The following is a 19,456-nucleotide window of genomic DNA, read 5'->3' on the forward strand; positions in this document are numbered from 1 at the left end:
CATGTCCCTGTTTGAAAGATTAGCACAAAAGTCTTGATAGCACAACACAAATTCCATCCAAGAGGAGAATCTTCCCCATGGTGTAGTCCTGGGTCTGGCACTGGTTGTGACTTAGAGCAAATTGTGCTACAGGCTTTTCTACCTTGAGATCTCATGCGAAACAAAAACTCAGGCAGTTTAGTCCATAGTGGTACTATTTTGATGATATTTTCCATTAATAAAATGTAACTTCAGATTATTCGTTTACAAGCTTTATAATTTTATGAGTTTTTAATCATGTTTTGTCACTGATGCCCCTAGTGTTTGTACTACACCTAGTCAGAAGCGAGTGTCTTATTCTTTGGCTTCAGGTGAAAGCTGCCTCGCTTTGTGTTCCCCTTTAGGATTCTATTACATATGCAATTTTAGATCCAACCCATCCCTTCCCCTGCCAGCAGACCCCGCCACCCTAAGAGAAATTTTAGCTTATATATGATGGTATATTTACAAAAAAAAAAAAAAGAGAGAAGAGAGAGAGAGAGAGAGAGAGAGAGAGAGAGAGAGAGAGAGAGAGAGAGAGAGAGAGAGAAAATCTGGTATTTGCTGCAATGATCTGTGCCTTCTTTTTACCACCCTCTTGATTGGAGCTTTTGTGATGCAGCTACCATGATTCAAAAAAAAGAAAAAAAAAGTAAGAAAGAAAGAAAAATCTGCCACTTATCTAAGTCCACTAGAGGCCACTGTCTTCACAGCTTCTCTCACCCTAGCCAAAGGTCCTAAGAGGAGATAGCTGAGAAGTTGGGCTCTGTGGTACCAGCTGTGACTTTTTCAGTTCCTCCTACTTTTAGGTTGTTCATGAAACTAGAAATGTCATCCCTGCTTGATTTTTCATCAGCCAAGTTAAACCCCTGCTTCCTGTCCTTTGCACCTTTTGCGTGAACAGAATATGCATTATTAAAGCAAAAATAAATAAAAGTAAAATGCAAATGAAAACAAGGGGGGGAAAGTTGTATTATTTCCTGCACTGGGTTATCTGTGTGTGTTATTGTTTAAACTGTATTCACATAATGTCATTTGCCTTGCTCACTTGTAACCCCTTCCTCAAGTCCAAGAGAATGGGAGGGAGGGTCTTGTTGAAGTATAGCCATTGGATCTTTCTTGCATTTATGGAATTGCTTTTTCCTTCCTAAGGAAAGTGATGTTTGCTTATCTGCTTTATCTTTGTAGCACATGAACAGTTCAGCCTTAGAATATGTAACTGTTTTACATCCTTAGCTGAAAATAAGGGGCATACTGTATTGCACGATTGTTCAGGGGTAGAGATGGAGGATGTGGTCCCTTAATGGCCCCCAAAGATGTTTGATGTGTTTCTAAGCAGCTGCTTTGCCTAATTCGAGTTTTATAGTGAAACTACGAAACATTAACAGATTTTACATAGCTGTGATAAATGCAAATTGATAACAGTGAAGGAATGATGCAAAAACTCACATTATTCATCATTGGAAGTATAACACATAAATATCTCTTCCTTTCTCTTTCTCTCTCCCTTCCCTTGCCTTGCTCTTGCCTGGATACTCATCCATTCTGATTGAGGCCATTACTTTCCTCTCAGTATTTACAAAGCCCCAATGCCCTGGTCTTCCTGAGCGGGAAGGGACACAGTTAAGGAAAGGGAGTGTGTAAAGAAAGAAACTTCACACCCTTTATTCCCATGTCTGGATATATTGCCTTTTTAGCAGTCTTGGTCTCAGTGTGCTCGCAGCCAGAAGCATCAAGTTTCTCATGGCAGCGTAAAACATTCCTGTACCCCTTGACTGTTCTAAGCTTTTCTGCATTAAACTTGAAGCCTTCAGAGATTCCCCACCACCTAATATAAGAAAGAGGATTGGGTTCTTCAATGTTTGAATTTTTCATTTACTCAAGAAAATCCCTGATGATATAGTTTTATATAATGTGTATACAGAATAGGAATGTTAGTAATTAAATTGAGATGTTGGGGCACCCTCATGGGGCACTAGCAACTTGGAATGTAGAGAGCTGATGTATTCTCCTCACAGAGGCCATTGGCTTCCTTTGGATAAAGAGAGGGAGAAGCGATTGTAGAAAGAGAAGTTGGCATATCCAGCTTCATTACTGCCCCTTGGGCTAACGAGCAAGAGGATTCTGCATCATGGAACTGGATGAGCCACTGCCCACACAGCCACCATCTTTACTCTTGGCAAAATGGACCCATCAAGAATATTGAAAAGCTTGAAAGTATCACTTTTGAAAAAAAAAAAAATTCTTTTGCATTCAGCATGGACTCAACCAAGCATCTATGGAGATTATTTTTTTGCTTAATTTTCTAAAGTTGTATTTAGAAAAGTCTTAAGTATTGTGCTTTGTAAAAGAAGATGATTAAAATGAAATTTCGTGAAAATATTTTTGTTCAAAGCTGTCATGGCCCAAGAGGAATGGTTTCTTGGAACATAAACCCTTTTTCTCCATTTTACACAATTTGATTAATCTTATAGAAATGTCCTTAGAAGACATGAAATAACCCATTAAAATCTGTGCCTATGAATTCCATTTTTTAAATTGTTCAATTTTACATTCCTATCTAAGCAGAAAATGCTAGTTAGGTTTTCATTCTTTTTTAGTGTAAAAAATCATTAAATTATCATTATTCAAATAATTGTGTAAAGCCACTTTTATTCATGTAAGGCCCTCTAGGGAGCACACACAAGTACATGATTCATTTTCTGCCATAAGGACATCCTGTATCTATCATCACATGTGTATCTCTGGTTAGTAATGGCAAGGTTTATTTCTTTTCATAAGCAGCTCCTTGATGGGAAAACTGCAGGGTGTATAATTTATTGTTCAGAGTTGCCATGGTCTGTATAAAAATAATCCTCAGGTGTCACAGAGGCTTTTTATTGTAACCTGGGGTCATTATGGTCCTAACCCCCACACACACACCAAGATTAAGGTTTGTTCCTCTAGTTGTTTCTTTCACAGATTAATATTAAGATGTTTCAGCACCAAGAGGGCTTGGTGAAAAGCATTTCCCTTTGATTTTGTACAAATGAGAAACAGAACAAAGAGACACATGCATGGGTGATGGATGTTCAGCATGGTTGATTTTAGCATCCAACAGAGGGAAAGCTAGGTTCTTAGGACCAGGGCTGGGAACTGAGCTGCTATTCCCAAACTTGGTTTGTTAAGGGCTAAGGCAGAGAAAACCCTCCCATCCATAAATAAATGTCAGTGGCAAAAGGACTGAAAGGGGGATCAAGTCTCTTAAAGGGATGAACCTTGCCTGTTTCCTTGTTCCGTCCTTAGGGTCACTGAGGCTTGGTTCCCAACCCATGCAGCTTAGGTGACTCCTGAAGCCAACAAGAACCCATGCAGAGCATGCAGGTTTCCCAGAGGGGGGTTTATTTCATGCCTTTTCACTCTTTTACAAAGCGAAGTGGTCACAGAGGCAGCCCCTTCATGCAAACAGCAGTATGTATTTATCATGTTCATGAATTTGGAATTCAAAGTAAAATGTGCTGTTCCTTTTTTCTTGTTAGAGCAATAGGTGATGACTTATTTCAACCAAATAATAGAACAAGGTGATCTAGTAGGTCATAGATAAGAGTTTTCTGAGGAGGAAAAAAAGAAAAGCTAAATTCCTGATGAACTAGTTTCATGGTGCCATTTCTTTAAAGGGTAATATAATAAGTTTAATTAACTTATAGAATAACCTTCATCTATGTCCCTAGTTCTCCAGAAAATTAAATTTTATTAGCAAGCTTTGAGCTCTGTGATAGAATGGTGCCTTGAAAGTGCAAATTTTGTTTATATTTTCATAAGTTTTAAGGGGTTTGCAAACCAATTCTTTTGGTACTGAGGATGAACTCAGGGGTGCTTTACCCATTGAGCTACATCCCCAGCCTTAATACTTTTTATTTTGAAACAGGGTCTCATTAAGCTGCTCAGGGCATCACTAAGTTGCTGAGGATGGTTTTGAACTTGTGATCCTCCTGCCTCATCCTCTTGAGCCACTGGGATTACAAACAAAAACCATGAAGAAATAATAACATTTCTAGGATTATTTCCCCCAAAGAAAAACAGTTGTCTTAAGAAATGGGAATAATTCTTTTTAAGCTTCATGATTATTTCTTAGACTCAATTGGAGAACCAATAATTTAGCTGGGGCTGAAGCTCTGCCATTGAATACTGAAAGGAGACAGATGAATAGGTATTTTAGATACTTGTATGAAAGGGCCACCCATCCCCCTGCCTGAGTCCTGGGAGGGGGACTTGGAAAATGTTATTGTTTTTTCTCAATCAGGGTGATCTCCTTGGAGGAAGTGAATCTGAAATGAGAAGGACCTGGATTGAAAGAGGGAGCCATATCAAAGGGAGCTTCAGGCCTGGAGGGAGATTTTATCTACTCTCATAGCAATATATCTAGTGTTGAGAATATGGGATAGGATGATAAGACAAAACAGAGTGACAACTTTCATGTCAATAGCAGACACCTCACATTGCTGAGGATGGGCCTATTAACAAGAGCCTTACCAATGAATCTCTCATCTTTTAAAAACATCTAGTTGACCAGAGTGATGTATACAGAAAGTTCAAATGTAGAACACAGTCACTTGTTCAATTTTTTTCTGATTGTGAAGCTACTATTATATTGTGCCCAAAGTACAAAACAGAAAATATAAAGAGAAGGCAGGAATGATCCCAATCTCAGTCAGAAACTGCCTTTAACTGTTTGGGTCTCTAATAATCAAGGTCATTCGGTATATATAGTTTTATTTTTATTCGTGATATTAGCTTCTCATTGTCCTTTTTCAGTAATAAGATTTCTGATGGCTATATAGTATTCCACCTATAGATATGTCAGATGATATTAAGCCAATCTTTGATCAAGCATGTATAGAGTTCTTTTTTTTAGGTATAGAGTTCTTATGATGTGCCAAATGCATGATAGGTACTAAATGCTTCATAGCAAGGTAGGCTTGCTCTCCGAGCTCAGAGCCAAGAAGGGAGAAGTAGTTGAGTAGTTGAGTAAACAGGCAAGTCTTTGTAAATGAAAACATGATCACAGAGAATTTTTTTAAGGCTTTGGAATCAGAGGGGGGAGGTGCCCAGTGGAGCCATGAGGGTGGAAAGGTTCAGGAAGGAAGAAAGGGCATTTTTCAATAATTTTGATTTTTATTTTCTTTTATAAGTAAATCTGCCATTAACATCTTTGGGCATGAATCTTTTTGCTCACATTTCTGGTTTGTCCTTAAGATAATTCCTAGAAGTGGGTCATAAGTATGCCCAATTATAAACATGGTTTAATGCACATCAGTATACAAAAGTGAGTAACCACCCATCTTTCTTTAAAGTTTGCCTTAAGCCTCAGGGAGTGTCAGGTGTGGATCTCTTCCTTCTGGCTGGTTACTGGTGAAATGTCACCTCCTTAGAAAGGATTTTCCTAACACCTTAAATAAAAGCAACTTGAGCAGCAATCCAGCACAATTCTCCCCATATCAATACTTTGTTTCATACTGAAACCAGAGTTTTGAGATGAGACTAGATTCATAGCTTTGCCAATTTTCTTCTGGGGTCTTGTCTCCCAAATTTGAAGAATAAAATCCATGGACAATAACAGAAGGGAAGAGTAAAGTGAGTAGGATTTACTTAAAGAAGAGCAGGAGGGGACTGGTAGCAGAAAAACCCTTTTTGGTGTGCTGGTTTAGGGGCTATATTGTTTTGGGAAGAGCTTGGAGCAAAATCTATGTTAAACAGTCATTGAAAAAGTTTCAAGATTCAATTGTGTCCTTTAGCCTGAGGTTTACTCCTTCCTGTAATTCCCTTCTGGGTTCTTCCCCCTCCCATCTGGGACAAAGGAGTTGGCAGGAGTTTTCCCACAGGTGAGCCTCAAGATCTTTTACATTTGAAATAGGCCTTGAAGATGCTCATTAACATTTCTACTGCTTAGGCTCACAGTGTAGTTTCTGCATTTGAAGAAAACCTCAATCTGGACCCAGCACTTCTTATTGCTGACCATTCACTATTCTTTTTTAATTTATTTTAGTTTTTTAAAGAGAATTTTAATATTTATTTTTTAGTTCTCAGCGAACACAACATCTTTGTTTGTATGTGGTGCTGAGGATCGAACCCCAGCCACACGCATGCCAGGCGAGCGTGCTACCGCCTGAGCCACATCCCCAGCCCCCATTCACTATTCTTATTCAATACTTAATATACATTCAATCTGTTTTCTGTCTCTCCTCTTTGAATGAAACACAATGAGGATAGTGACTTCACTGCTGTATCCCCAACACCTAAGACATTGACAGACAATAACCACTAGATAGATATTTGACTGAATAGATGAATTGATAATTATGACTGATGCCAAATGGAATTCATTCTATAAATTTGAGCAGCCCAGTTTTATTTTTACTAAAACTAGCACACAACTAGAACATTAGGGAAGATCTATGACAAAAGGAACAGACTTGAAGAGAAGCTTCAGAGGCACTGCACTTGTACTGGAGTCTCAGCCAATACCTGGACCCTAAGGAGAATGCTTTTGGCATCAACATAGTTCTAGAAAACAAGCTCCCAAGGTCTGTATATCATTGTCTTGAAGATGGTCATCTAGTATTGGGAAACTGTGGCTACCTCTGTGTTAAAACAAAGCTTTATTTTCTTTTAGATTTATTCTGGAATAAATTTCTTTGTTGACACTTGACCCTTCTCTTGATGTCAGATGAAAACCTAATTACTACTTCTCAGGGCTGACCATCTGTCCTCAAAGTGATGAATAAATGAAACATATCCCTGAGTCCTGTGCCTCCAAGACAAGCCACTGGGAAGTAGTTCTTGCCAGTGTGATTCCTGGAAGAACAGCATTAGTATTGAATGAGGATAGAATAGATAGTAGAATGATCAGGCTGTCAGGATAATGGGCGTCATTCAACCACTACAGGAAGCTAACTGATAAAGGGATTAATGGGCATCATTAAGGCCTTCTTCAAATATAAAAAAAAATGATGCTCACCTGTGGAAACAACTCCTTTGTTCCAGAGCCTTGGTGCTATTTTCAATGTCTGTTCTGAATAGATTTTGACCAATGGTTTTTGTACTTTTTCAATGCCTATTTTACATCATTTTGTTGTTGTTGTTGTTTGTACCAGGGATTGAACTCAGGGGCACTCAACCACTGAGCCACATCTCCAGCCCTAGTTTGTATTTTATTTAGAGGTGGGGTCTTACTGAGTTGCTTAGTGCCTTGCAGTTCCTGAGGTTGGCTTTGAACTCACAATTCCCCGGTCTCAGCCTCCCAAGCCATTCAGATTACAGGTGTGCACTACTGCACCTGGCTCTGGCTCTATTTTTTATTTTGAGACAGGGTCTTGCTAAGTTGCTTAGGGGCTTGCTAAATTGCTGAGGCTGTCTTAGAACTCACGATCCTTCTGCCTCAGCCTCCCGACCCACTGGGATTACAGGCATGCACCACCATGCCCAGCTATTTTAGGTAGATTTTTACCAATGATTTTGGTATTTTTTTCAATGCCTGTTTTACATAGATTTAGATTGATGTTCATATCCAAAACCTATATAAACCCCTAAGCACACCAAAACAGTATCCTGCTTCCAGGTCCCCTCCCACATTGCCAGGGTTCTATCTTTTCTCATTAAATAAATCCTACTCTATTTGCTTTTCTGTTCTGTGATTGCCCATGGATTTCATTCTTCAAGATTGCAAGACAGGAACACAGAAGGAAATTGACACAGAGTCACTGTGTTTGCTGTGACACTAAGAGCTGTGTATCAGGAAAAATCCAACTTTACAGGCTGCAACCCTCAGGCTGCTGACCCTGGTAGGTATCTCCTGCTGTGTGTAGCTCCTAACACTAGAGCAGGCTATTTCAGCTGCAGAGATCTGAAGTTAGAACAAACTCTATCCACTAACAGAAGCAGAGAATCTGGCCTCATCTTAAAACTCTGATTTCAGTATCACCATGGAGAACTTGGTAGAAGTGAAATTTCTTGGGCCTTCCCCTAGAATTACTAAATTAGAAACTCTGAAAAGGAATCCAGCCACCTGTATTTTAACAAGTCCTCTTGGTGATTCTGATGCCCACTCAAATTTGAAGATCATTACCATGCAGGTATCAATTCCCAGTGAGTTTTGTGTAGAGTAATGCACAGCTACTTTTCCGATGTTTGGCAAGGTACGCTATCCAGGACTAGGCCAGCATCTATTAGGTTGAAATTTTGGAAACTGACATTATTTTTGTAGGTTCAATGTGGTTGAATAGGTTTCAGCTCCAAGATGTGAAGAGCTGCAAGAAATACCTTCCCTAAAACACTTCCCACTTTTTTCTTGCCTAAAACAAGAAAAAGTCTAGACAGATTGGAAATGAACAGAGAACTGAGGGGTTTTTAAAATTTTTTATTTGTTCTTTTTAGTTATACATGACAGTAAAATGTATTTTGACATACATACATGGAGTATATCATGTATTCATATATGAACATAGGAAAGTTGTATCTGATTTATTTTACTGTCTTTCCTATTCCCATCCCCCCTCTCTTCCCTTCATCCCCCTTTGTCTAATCAAATGAACCTCTATTCTTCCCCTCCTCGCTTATTGTATGTTAGTATCCTCATATCAGAACATTTGGCCTTTGCTTTTTGGGGACTGACTTATTTCACTTGGCATGATTGTCTCCAGTTCCATGCATTTACCAGCAAATGCCACAATTTCATTCTTCTTTATGGCTGAGTAATATTCCATTGTGTATATATACCACTTTTTTTTTCCCTTCATCTGTTGAAGGGCATTTAGGTTGGGTCCATAATTTACCTATTGTGAATTAAGTTGCTCTAAAAATTGATGTGGCTGTGTCGCTGTAGTATGCTGATTTTAAGACCTTTGGGTATATGCTAAGGAGTAGGATAACTGTGTCAAATGTGTTTCCATTTCAAGTTTTGTGAGGAATCTCCATACTGCTTTGCAGAGTGGTTGTACCAATTTGCATTCTCACCAGAAATGTATCAGTGTACCTTTTCCCCACCTCCTCACCAACATTTATTGTTACTTGTATTTTTGATAATTGATAATTGCCATTCTGACTGGAATGAGATGAAATCTCAGTGTAGTTTTGATTTGCATTTCTCTAATTGCTAGAGATGTTGAATGTTTTTCCATATATTTGTTGCTCAATCATATCTCTTCTTCTGTGAAGTGTCTGTTCAGTCCCTTTGCCCATTTATTGATTGAGGTGTTTTTGGTTTTTGGTTTTTTGAGTTCTTTAGATATCCTGGAGATTAATGCTATATCTGAGGTAGAGATCTGAGTTTGCAGAGCAAGTGGTCATTCCAAAATCTGGAGAGAGAAAGTCACTTCCTGGGAGACATAGGACCTGAGCATTTGCTTACAGAGGCCCAAGCCACCAGATGTCATAGAAATGGGTAGGAAGACTAAGCTAGAAAATGGGACAAATTGCTAGAGGCAAAACATGGGCTGATCTGAGAGTATGATGCTCCTAGGGACAGCAATTGGGAGGGAGGAAGTTCTGTTCCTTTGCAGACTTTTTTCCTCCTGGAGCCCCAGCTGGTTCTCATAGGAAGAATTTGGGGGAAATCCTGAGAAATCCCATGGCACTGGCTCAGGAGTCACTGAGAAATCTCAGACCCTTCCCCCTTAACAAGCAAAAGGCTTATTCTGCAAGGGAAAGACAGAGTCTGAGGCACTAGTGAAATACCATTGTAGTTAGGCCCAGGGAATTCACCCTCCTTACCTTCCCCTGCGGCCCTCTTGCACAGAGAGAAAGAGAGAGAGAGAGAGAGAGAGAGAGAGAGAGAGAGAGAGAGAGAGAGAGAGAGAAATTGAAAGTTCAGGGAGAATAGCTTTAAGCCTAGGGGCTTGGGCTGGGGCTCAGTGGCAGAGCGCTTGACTAGCATGTGTGAGGCACTGGGTTCCATCCTCAGCACCATGTATACATAAATAAATAATAAAGGTACATCAACAACTAAAAAATATTTTTTTAAAAGAAGAGCTTTAAGCCTACAGACTGAAAACACTGGTAGATATTCACTGCACTAGAGGAAGGGGATTGGGGCATCTATCCATGGAAGACAGACAGAAACATTTGTGATGGTTATACCCCTGAGATACAAACCCACTGTGTACTCTAAAAACTGAAGCTTAGAATACCAGAGAACCTGTCCCTACCACCCATGTCCCACCAGCATGCTAACAACCCTCTAGGAACAACAGGAGGGAGAACTACAAGGTACTCCATGGGGAGCAGCACAAAGGGAAGCCCCAAAACTGAGAGGGGGCACAAAAAAGGAAAATCATTGGAAATTTATGAGGATGTCCACAGGAAAACAAGCATAAGCACAGCCCAACTGTTGGCTAGATGAACATCAAGTCCCACACTAAGGGCTTATTTATCTCAATATCTGCTGCACTATATAAAATGTCCCATTTGGGAGGCATGCCAAAATGTAAGAAAACATAAGAAAAAAGCAGTTTGAAGAGACAAAGCAATTATCAGAATAAAACTTAGAAATGGCGTAACTATTAGAAGTATCAGAGGGAATTTAAAATAATTGTGATTACTATGTTAAAGGATCTGGGGGAGGAGACATCATGCAAGATCACATAGGCAATTTAGTAGAGCTGGAAATGGAAAGAATCAAATGGCTAGAAATCAAAAGCAGTAACAGACATGAAAAATATCTTTGGTGGGCTCATCAGTAGACCTGAATATTTATATTGAATAAATAGCAAAACTGATAAAGACAAAAAGAAAGCAGGCACAAATCACCAAATCAAGAATAAAATGGTATATCACTATAGATCCTACAGCCATTAAAAAGATAATAGTTTTACAAAACTATTAACAAATTACAAAAGATTAGCAGAGTGAGAGGAGTAGGGCGAGGAAGAGAGGAAGGAAGTACTGAGACTGAATTAGAGCAAATTATATTCCATGCTTTTATGGTTATGTCAAAATCTATTCTGATGTAATATATAACTAAAAAGAATCGATAAAAATTTTAAAAACAATAAATATGAACTTTATGATAATAAATTGAATATCTTCTAAGAAATGGTTCAATTTCTTTAAAACTCCAAACTACTAAAATTGAACTGATAATCTGTGTAGTTTTCAATGTTTTTTAGAAAAAAAAAATGAGTTTGTAATTAAAAGACCTTGAAAAAGAAATCTCCAGGTCCAAATGGTCACACTGAAGAATTCCACCAAATATTTGAAGAAGTAACACCATTTTACACAATCCCGTCTAGAAAGTTGAAGAGGACAAACTATTTCCCAAGCCATTTTATGAAGTTAATACTACTTGATACCCAAACAAGGCAAAGACAATACAAAAAAAAAAATGAAAACTTTAGATCAATATTTCTCATGAACTTAGATGCAAAAAGCCTTAATGAAATATTAGCAAATCAAACTCAGCAATATATATAAAGAATTATACAATACAACCAAGTGGGATTTATTCCAAGTATGCAAAATTGGTTCAATATTTGAAAATCAAAATAATCTACCAAGTCAATAGGCTAAAGAGGAAAAGTCATATGATCCTATCAATTAATACATAAAATATTTGAAAAAAAAATCCTGTGAGAAATGAAATCCCAGTGGTCCCTTTTCAGAATATAGTATTTAGCTTTAAATGTAAAGTGACTTGGGATGTAATAAAGGCAACTCGAGGGGAGAGCAGGATGAAAAGCTGCAAACAGCTAACACCAGAGTGTAAAAATCAAAGCTCTTTGACAAACAGGAAGTGAGAAGAAACCCCCACCCCACCTGACCAACAGAGATAAACTGTGTACCTTCCAAAAGGCATTCAATCCAAGGGCACTTCCTGCCACAAGAGACCAAAGGTATATTACTTTAAATAATCCAACTAATAACTACTTCAAATAATCCAGTAATCCAATTACTTTAATAATAAAACCTAGATGAAGTTCAGGAACATTGTGCACCCCATGTACTCAATGAGGAACCAAGGGAGGGATCTTGTACTCTAGTTGAATAAAACACTGGTTTGACTCAATCTGTTTGACCCTGACCACCAAGCACCTGATCTTGCAAGACTATCATTAAAGTAAAGCCTTGCTTTTTGCTATCTTTGTGTCTCTTAGTCCATTCTTTCGGCTTGGACAGGTGAGTACGATTCTTACATCTGATTTTCAGGCACAATAAGAACTCCCAGAAAACTAGGAGTAGAGGGAAACTTCCTAGCCTTGACAAATAACATAGACAAAAACTTATGGCTAACATATTCAGGATGAAGGACCTGAATTTTTTCCCTCCTAAGACTGGGAACAAGACAAGGATCTTCTACTCTCACTACTCTTTTTCAACATAGTACTGCAAATTCTAGCTACAGTAAAAAGGCAAGAAAAAGAAATAAAAGGCATATAAATTGAAAAGAGGAAAATAAAACTGTCCCTATTTGCAGATTGCATGATTGTCTACATACAAAATTCCAATAAAAATAATCCTCCTGAGCTAAAAGTAAGCTAAGCAAGATTGTGTAATATAAATTCAATACACAAAAAGTTGCAGTTCTACATATTAACAATGAACAAGTGGAGCCTGAAATTAAACACTATACCATTTAAAAATCACTCTAAAGAAAATTAAATACTTGGATATAAACTGGGCACGGTGGTGCATACCTGTAATCCCAGGTATGGGAAAGCTGAGGCAAGAGGATCACAGGTTCAAAGCCAACTTCAGCACCTTAGAGAGGCCCTAAAGTCTTAGTGAGACCCTGTCTCAAAATAAAATATAAAAAAAATAAAGGGCTGGGGATGTATCTCCGTGGTTAAGCACCCCGGTGTTCAATCCCTGGTACCATAAAAAAAAAAGAAGGAAAAAAAGAAATACTTGGATATAAATATAACAAAACACCTACCAGATCTGTATGCTGAAAATTAGAAAATTGTAATGGTAGAAATCAACTAAGACTAAATACATTAAGATGCATACTATGTTTATAGTTTGGGAGATTCAACCTAATTAAGATGTTAATTCTCTCCAAATTGAAAATATTCATGCCCTAGGGCAAGGCAATGAGTTCTTTAGTTTGGAACTCAAAGGACAATCCATGAATAGAAAAACTGATAATGGGACCACATCAAGATTAAAAACTTGCTCTGTGAAAAACACCTTTTTCACATCAGAGGATGAAAAGACAAGCTACAGTCTTAAGGAAAATATATGAAAACCACATGTTCATCAAAGTGTTACCATTTAGGGGTGTTGGGTTTGTTGTCTCTTCTCAGCAAAGAATTAAGAACAAGACACAGAGATAGCAAGCAAGCAGGTTTATTGCAAAAGCAACAACAGTAACTTCTCCCAAAAGAAGGAGCCCCAGAGCTGGGAGTCTGGTGGAGGAGTTTTGGCTTGTTCTTTTTTATGATCTCTGGAATTTCCTCCTTTCCTTATCTCCTCCCCTGTCCATACTCTCCTCACTATTATTTACTGGTGCCCCCTGTGTCCACGGATCTATTTTAGTTTTTCTATTGGATTCCCACACACACTTAGGGGCATGAGTTTGCAAGTGTCTGTCTAATAGGGTCCCTTTCTTGTGTCCATGAACACTTTGATCAACCAGGAAGTTGACCTCATTAGAAGACCTTTTCCATGCTACTTTGGTGTGGCTCTGCACCCAACCTCCTCACTTGCCATCTTGCCCTGGATGTCTCCACCCTTCTACATCTCCCTCAAAAGGGCTAGTAGTATCTAGAAGAGATTAAAAAAAAAATCCAAGCTTTCCCACAATCTGTACATATTTGAATATCACATACTCTGGAAAGACATACCAAGTAGATTGATAGCAGTGGTTCCACTTTTGCTATAAAACACAGGTTTTATGTGTGTGTGTGTGTGCACGCACACACCTTTGTTTTGGTACCAGGGATTGAACCCAGGTGTGCTTTACCACTGTACCACATCCCCAGCCTATTTTTTTATTTGTATTGATTTGTTATACATGATAGCAGAATGCAATTCATTTCATATTATACATATAGAGCACAATTTTTCATGACACTGATTGTACACAGAATATTTTCACACCATTCATGTCTTATACATGTGTTTTTTTTTTAAAGAAAGAGAGAGAGAATTTTTTTAATATTTATTTTTTAGTTTTCGGCAGACACAACATCTTTGTTTGTATGTGGTGCTGAGGATCGAACCTGGGCCACAAGCATGCCAGGCGAGCGCGCTACCGCTTGAGCCACATCCCCAGCCCTTATACATGTGTTTAGGGTAATGATGTCTAACTCATTCTACCATCATTCCTACCCCCTTGTCCCCTCCCTTCCCCCTCCTCCATTTGCCCTATCTAAAGTTCCTCCATTCCTCCCATGTTCCCCTCCCACAATCGCCATTATGTGTCTGCATCCTCATATCAAAGAAAATATTCGGCTTTTGTTTTTTTGGAATTGGCTTGCTTCACTTAGCATTATATTCCCCAACTTCATCCATTTACCTGCAAATGCCATGATTTTATTCTCTTTTTATGCTCAGTAATATCCCATTGTGTATATATGACACATTTTTTAATCCATTCATCCACTGAAGGACATCTAGGTTGGCTCCACAGTTTAGCTATTGTGAATTGTGCTGCTATAAACATTGATGTGGCTGTATCCCAATAGTATGCTGTTTTTAGGTCCTTTGGGTATAAACCCAGGAGTGGGATAGCTGGGTCAAATGGTGGTTCCATTCCAAGTTTTTCAAGGAATCTCCATACTGCTTTCCAGATTGGGTGCACCAATGTGAAGTCCCACCAGGAATGTATGAGTGTGCCTTTCCCCCCACATCCTCACCAACACTTAATAAATTATTGTTTGTATTCTTAATTAGTGCCATTCTAACTGGAGTGAGATGAAATCTTAGTTTTGATTTGCACTTCTCTAATTATTAGAGATGTTGAATACTTTTTCATATATTTGTTGATTGATTATATATCCTCTTCTGAGAAGTGTCTGTTCAGTTCCTTGACTCATTTATTGATTGGGTCTTTTTTTTTTGGTGTTAAGGTTTTTGAGTACTTTATAGATATCCTAGAGATTAGTCTTTATCTGATGTGTGTGTGGTAAAGATTTGCTCTCATTCTGTAGGCTCTCTATTCATCTTACTAAGTTTTTCTTTTGCTAAGAAGAAGCTTTTTAGTTTGAATCCATCCCATTTATTGATTCTTGGTTTTAATTCTTACGCTACAGGAGTTTCATTAAGAAACTTGGGGCCTAAACCGACATGATAGAGATTTTCCCAGCCCAGGCAATGGCTTTTTTTTTTTTTAGAGAGAGAGAGAGAGAGAGAGAGAGGAGAGAGAGAGAGAATTTTAATAATTATTATTTACTTATTGGCGGACACAACATCTTTGTTGGTATGTGGTGCTGAGGATCGAACCCGGGCTGCACGCATGCCAGGCAAGCACACTATCGCTTGAGCCACATCCCCAGCCCTTCCTAGTGTATTTTTATTTTTTATTTTGAGACAGGGTCTTGCTGAGAAAATTGCTTAGGGCCTCACTAAGTTGCTGAGGCTGGTTTTGCATTTGGGATCCTCCTGTCTCAGCCTCCCCAGCTGCTGGGATTACAGGCATGTGTATGGCAGGCTGATTATATTCTTATGACAACTCCAAAAGTTGGCTTCACAACTTCATCACCTTAGAGACTTTTTTGCCTATAGTGATTAAATATCCATTTGCATTCCTTCTCTTCTCTTCTCTCTCTCTCTCTCTCTCTCTCTCTCTCTCTCTCTGGTACCAAGGATTGAACATAGGAGTGCTTAACCACTGAGCTACATCCCCATCCCTTTTTAATATTTTAGAGACAGGATCTTGCTGAGTTGCTTGGGGCCTTGCTAAGTTGCTGAGGCTGACTTTAAAATCAGGATCCTCCTGCCTCAACCTCCTGAGCTGCTGGGATTACAGGTGTACACCATTGCATCCAGCTCCATTTGCATTTCCAAGAAATGCCCTCCCACTATTTCACAGCTCTCCTAATAGAGCTATATCAATTCTTTTGTGTACAAATCAATGGTATTTCCATAGAATAGTTTCCATATGGATTATCCCCCATGTTAACTTATTAAAACAGATATAAGAGAGGCATTTAAAAAAACATGATGAGGGCTGGGGTTGTAGTTCAGTGGTAGAGCGCTTGCCTAGCATGGGTAAGGCACTGTGTTCAATCCTCAGCACAATATAAAAATAAACAAAATAAAGGTATTGTGTCTGTGTCCATCTACAACCAAAAAAAAAATCTATTTAAAAAAAAGTGACTTATCACTACACACTTATCAGAATGGCTTTTTTTTAAAAAGGTGACAACACCAGATGCTACTGAAGATGCAGAAAAACTAGATCATGCATATATGGGTGGGAATGTAAAATAGAATAGGCTGTCTAAAAAATAACTTGGCAATTTCATAAAAATGGAACAAATATCTTATCATCCAGAATTTGCACTTCTGGATATTTATCTCAGAGAAATGAAAACTCGTTATTACACAAGAAGGTGTTCATGAATGTTGATAGCAACTTATTTCATAATAACACCAAACTGGAAACAGCCCAGATATGGATAAAGAAACGGTGGTTTATCCATTCAGTGGAATGAACTGCTGACACATGCAACAATTTGGGTAAAACCCAAGAGAATCATGCTGAGTTGAAACAGAATCCCCAAAATGTTGCATACTGTGTGATTCTATTTACATAACATTTTTAAAATGACAACATTATAGAAACAGAGAGCAAATTAGTGGTTTCCAGCAGTTAGGGATAGGAGGTAAGGAGAAAATTGGTCCTGGGTCTCAAAAGTCAACAGGAGGGATCCTGTAGTGATAGAGCTGTTTTTATCTCTTGGTCATATCAATGTCAATATCCTGGTTGTGATAATGTACTGTATTTGGGGGTGGGGAAGGTATGGGATTGAACTGAGGGGCACTGGACCACTAAGCCACATCTACAGGCCTATTTTGTATTTTATTTACAGACAGGGTCTCACTGAGTTGCTTAGCACCTCGCTTTTGCTGAGGCTGGCTTTGAATTGGCCATCCTCCTGCTTCAGCCTCCCAAGCCATAGAGATTATAGGCATGTGCCACGGCACCCAGACTAATGCATTGTATTTTAATAAGATGTTACCATTGGGGTTTTGAAACTGGGCCAAGGGTACTCTAGATCTCTCTATATGATTTATTTCAACCACATATGAATCTACAATCATCTGAAAAAAAAGTTTAATTTAAAAAACAGCAATAGTGACAAACAGTGAATCTTCTTTAAGAGAATTATCAGAGTGGAGAGTGGCCTGAAAGTTATCCCAGAGTGATGATTGAAGGGTCTGGGAGGTGGGGTATTACCTGGAGAAGAGAACTCCTAAGGATAGTATGTATACAGCTGCTATGCAGAAGAGGATTAAATAAGAATCCATGGTAAGAAGGTACAAAGAGAAGATTTTATCCACATATCTGGAAGAACATTCTATGACACCTCTCAGCATTAGGGTAAAGAGGTTTCCAGGACATGTCCTTAGAAGGGGCAAGGTAAGAGTTAGAAAGGAATAATTGTTGGACTAAACAGAAAAGGATAATTCAGCATTTTGCAATTTTCTCCTCAGAGGAACTAGGGGAATTGGAAGGACATTCGGGAAGGTGCTAGGACCTGCTTCAGGTGTGCAAATTACTGCAGACAATGAGAAGGTGGACTGTGTGTGCCCACTTAGGGGAAGGCGCTTGTTAGCTGGGTAAATGCTGGGTTCTTTACCCAGCAGGGTTTGTATTTAGAGGAAAATATTATTCAAGCCAGAATTCATAACTCCTGCATGTCTCACTCAATCAGCAGGACCCCAGAGAGAGCTGAGAGGAATTCAGGAAGATTGCCTTGAGGATAACAGCAAGACACTGGCAAGTGATTTTCAAATGGGCAACTTTGCCCTTTGAAAGGCTGTGCCAGTCACTGGAGTAATTTCAGATGAACAGGCACATTAGGAAAATTACTACTATTATGCATTACAAGGTTACAAAGAACGCATGTGTCCTTTTATAACATCACATGAAAAAAGTCTTAGAGGTGTTGTGAGTTTTCCCAACTTTGGTGGATGTGTTCTCACAGATTTCCTTCAAGCCTATTTCCCATAATGATGCTGCTGAAGTTCCTGATTTCTACTAGGGCTGGTTGTAAGGCAGGATTTCTTCAAGGATTTGTACAGGAACTTTCTGCTTTCTTTTAGGGGTGGCTAGTGGGCTATATTATTACTGAAATGTGAAGATAATCTGAAGTGTTGCAAGTTAAATCCCATCCTGCCTGTGTCAAAATTGCATGTGATGTGATGCAAAGAACATCAGCAACAAAGTGCAAAGACAATCTACAGAATGGGAGAAACTTTGCCAATCACATATCAGATAAGGGACTCATGTCCAAAATATGTAGGGAACTCTGACCACTCCGTAATCATAAAACAAATACATAGTTAAAAAGTGGCCAAAGGTGTTGGGGTTGTGGCTCAGCGGTAGAGTGGTCACCTCGCACGTATGCAGCCTTGGGTTCGATCCTCAGCACCACATAAAAATAGATAAATAAAATGAAGGTATTATGTCCAACTACAACTAAAAAATAAATATTAAAAATAAATCTTTTGGCCAAAGGATTGCTCCCAAGAAGTTATACAAATGGCAAATAAACATATGACAATAGGCTCCCCATGGTTAGCCATCAGGGAAATGCAGATTCAAAGCACAATGCTATACCTCTTCACACCCACTAGGATGGTTGTAATAAAAAGGATAGACAATAAGTAGCAGTGAGGATGCAGAAAGAATCCTCCTATACTGCTGGTGGGAACATCAAATGGTACAGTCACTTTGAAAAACAGTGACAGTTTCTCCAAAGGTTAAACATAGATTTATCATGTGACCCAGAAATCCCACTCTTAGGTATATACCTGAGAAAAACCTATATCCACACCCTGTACAAGTTTATTTACATGAAATGTCCAGAAGAGGCGAATCTATAGAGACAAAGTAAATTGTGGTTGCCTAGGGCTGCGTTTGTTTGGGTTGGGAGGTAGAGACTAATTTCTAATGAGTACTTTTTTTTTGATGGGGATTAAAATGTTCTAATATTGTGGTGATGGCTGAACAGTTCTATGAATATACTAAAAAAACATTAAATCACACACTCTTCATGAATGAATTGTATGGTATGTGAATTGTATGTCAATAAATCTGTTACTAGAGAAGAAAACACTCAAAAAACCCTGTGACAATGTCTAGTGCATTCTATGATTTAAATACAATTTAACCATTGCGACTAAAATGGTGGGTTGGATGTAGTGAAGACCCTTTGGGGTTTACAGCATTCCATAGAATCTATTTTCAACAAACAAGGTTTGTTGCTGGTGCCTCCTAGTGCTTTGTCAAGGTCAC

This window comes from Ictidomys tridecemlineatus, unplaced genomic scaffold, assembly GCF_052094955.1.
Source record: "Ictidomys tridecemlineatus isolate mIctTri1 unplaced genomic scaffold, mIctTri1.hap1 Scaffold_52, whole genome shotgun sequence".
Taxonomy (NCBI): Eukaryota; Metazoa; Chordata; class Mammalia; order Rodentia; family Sciuridae; genus Ictidomys; species Ictidomys tridecemlineatus.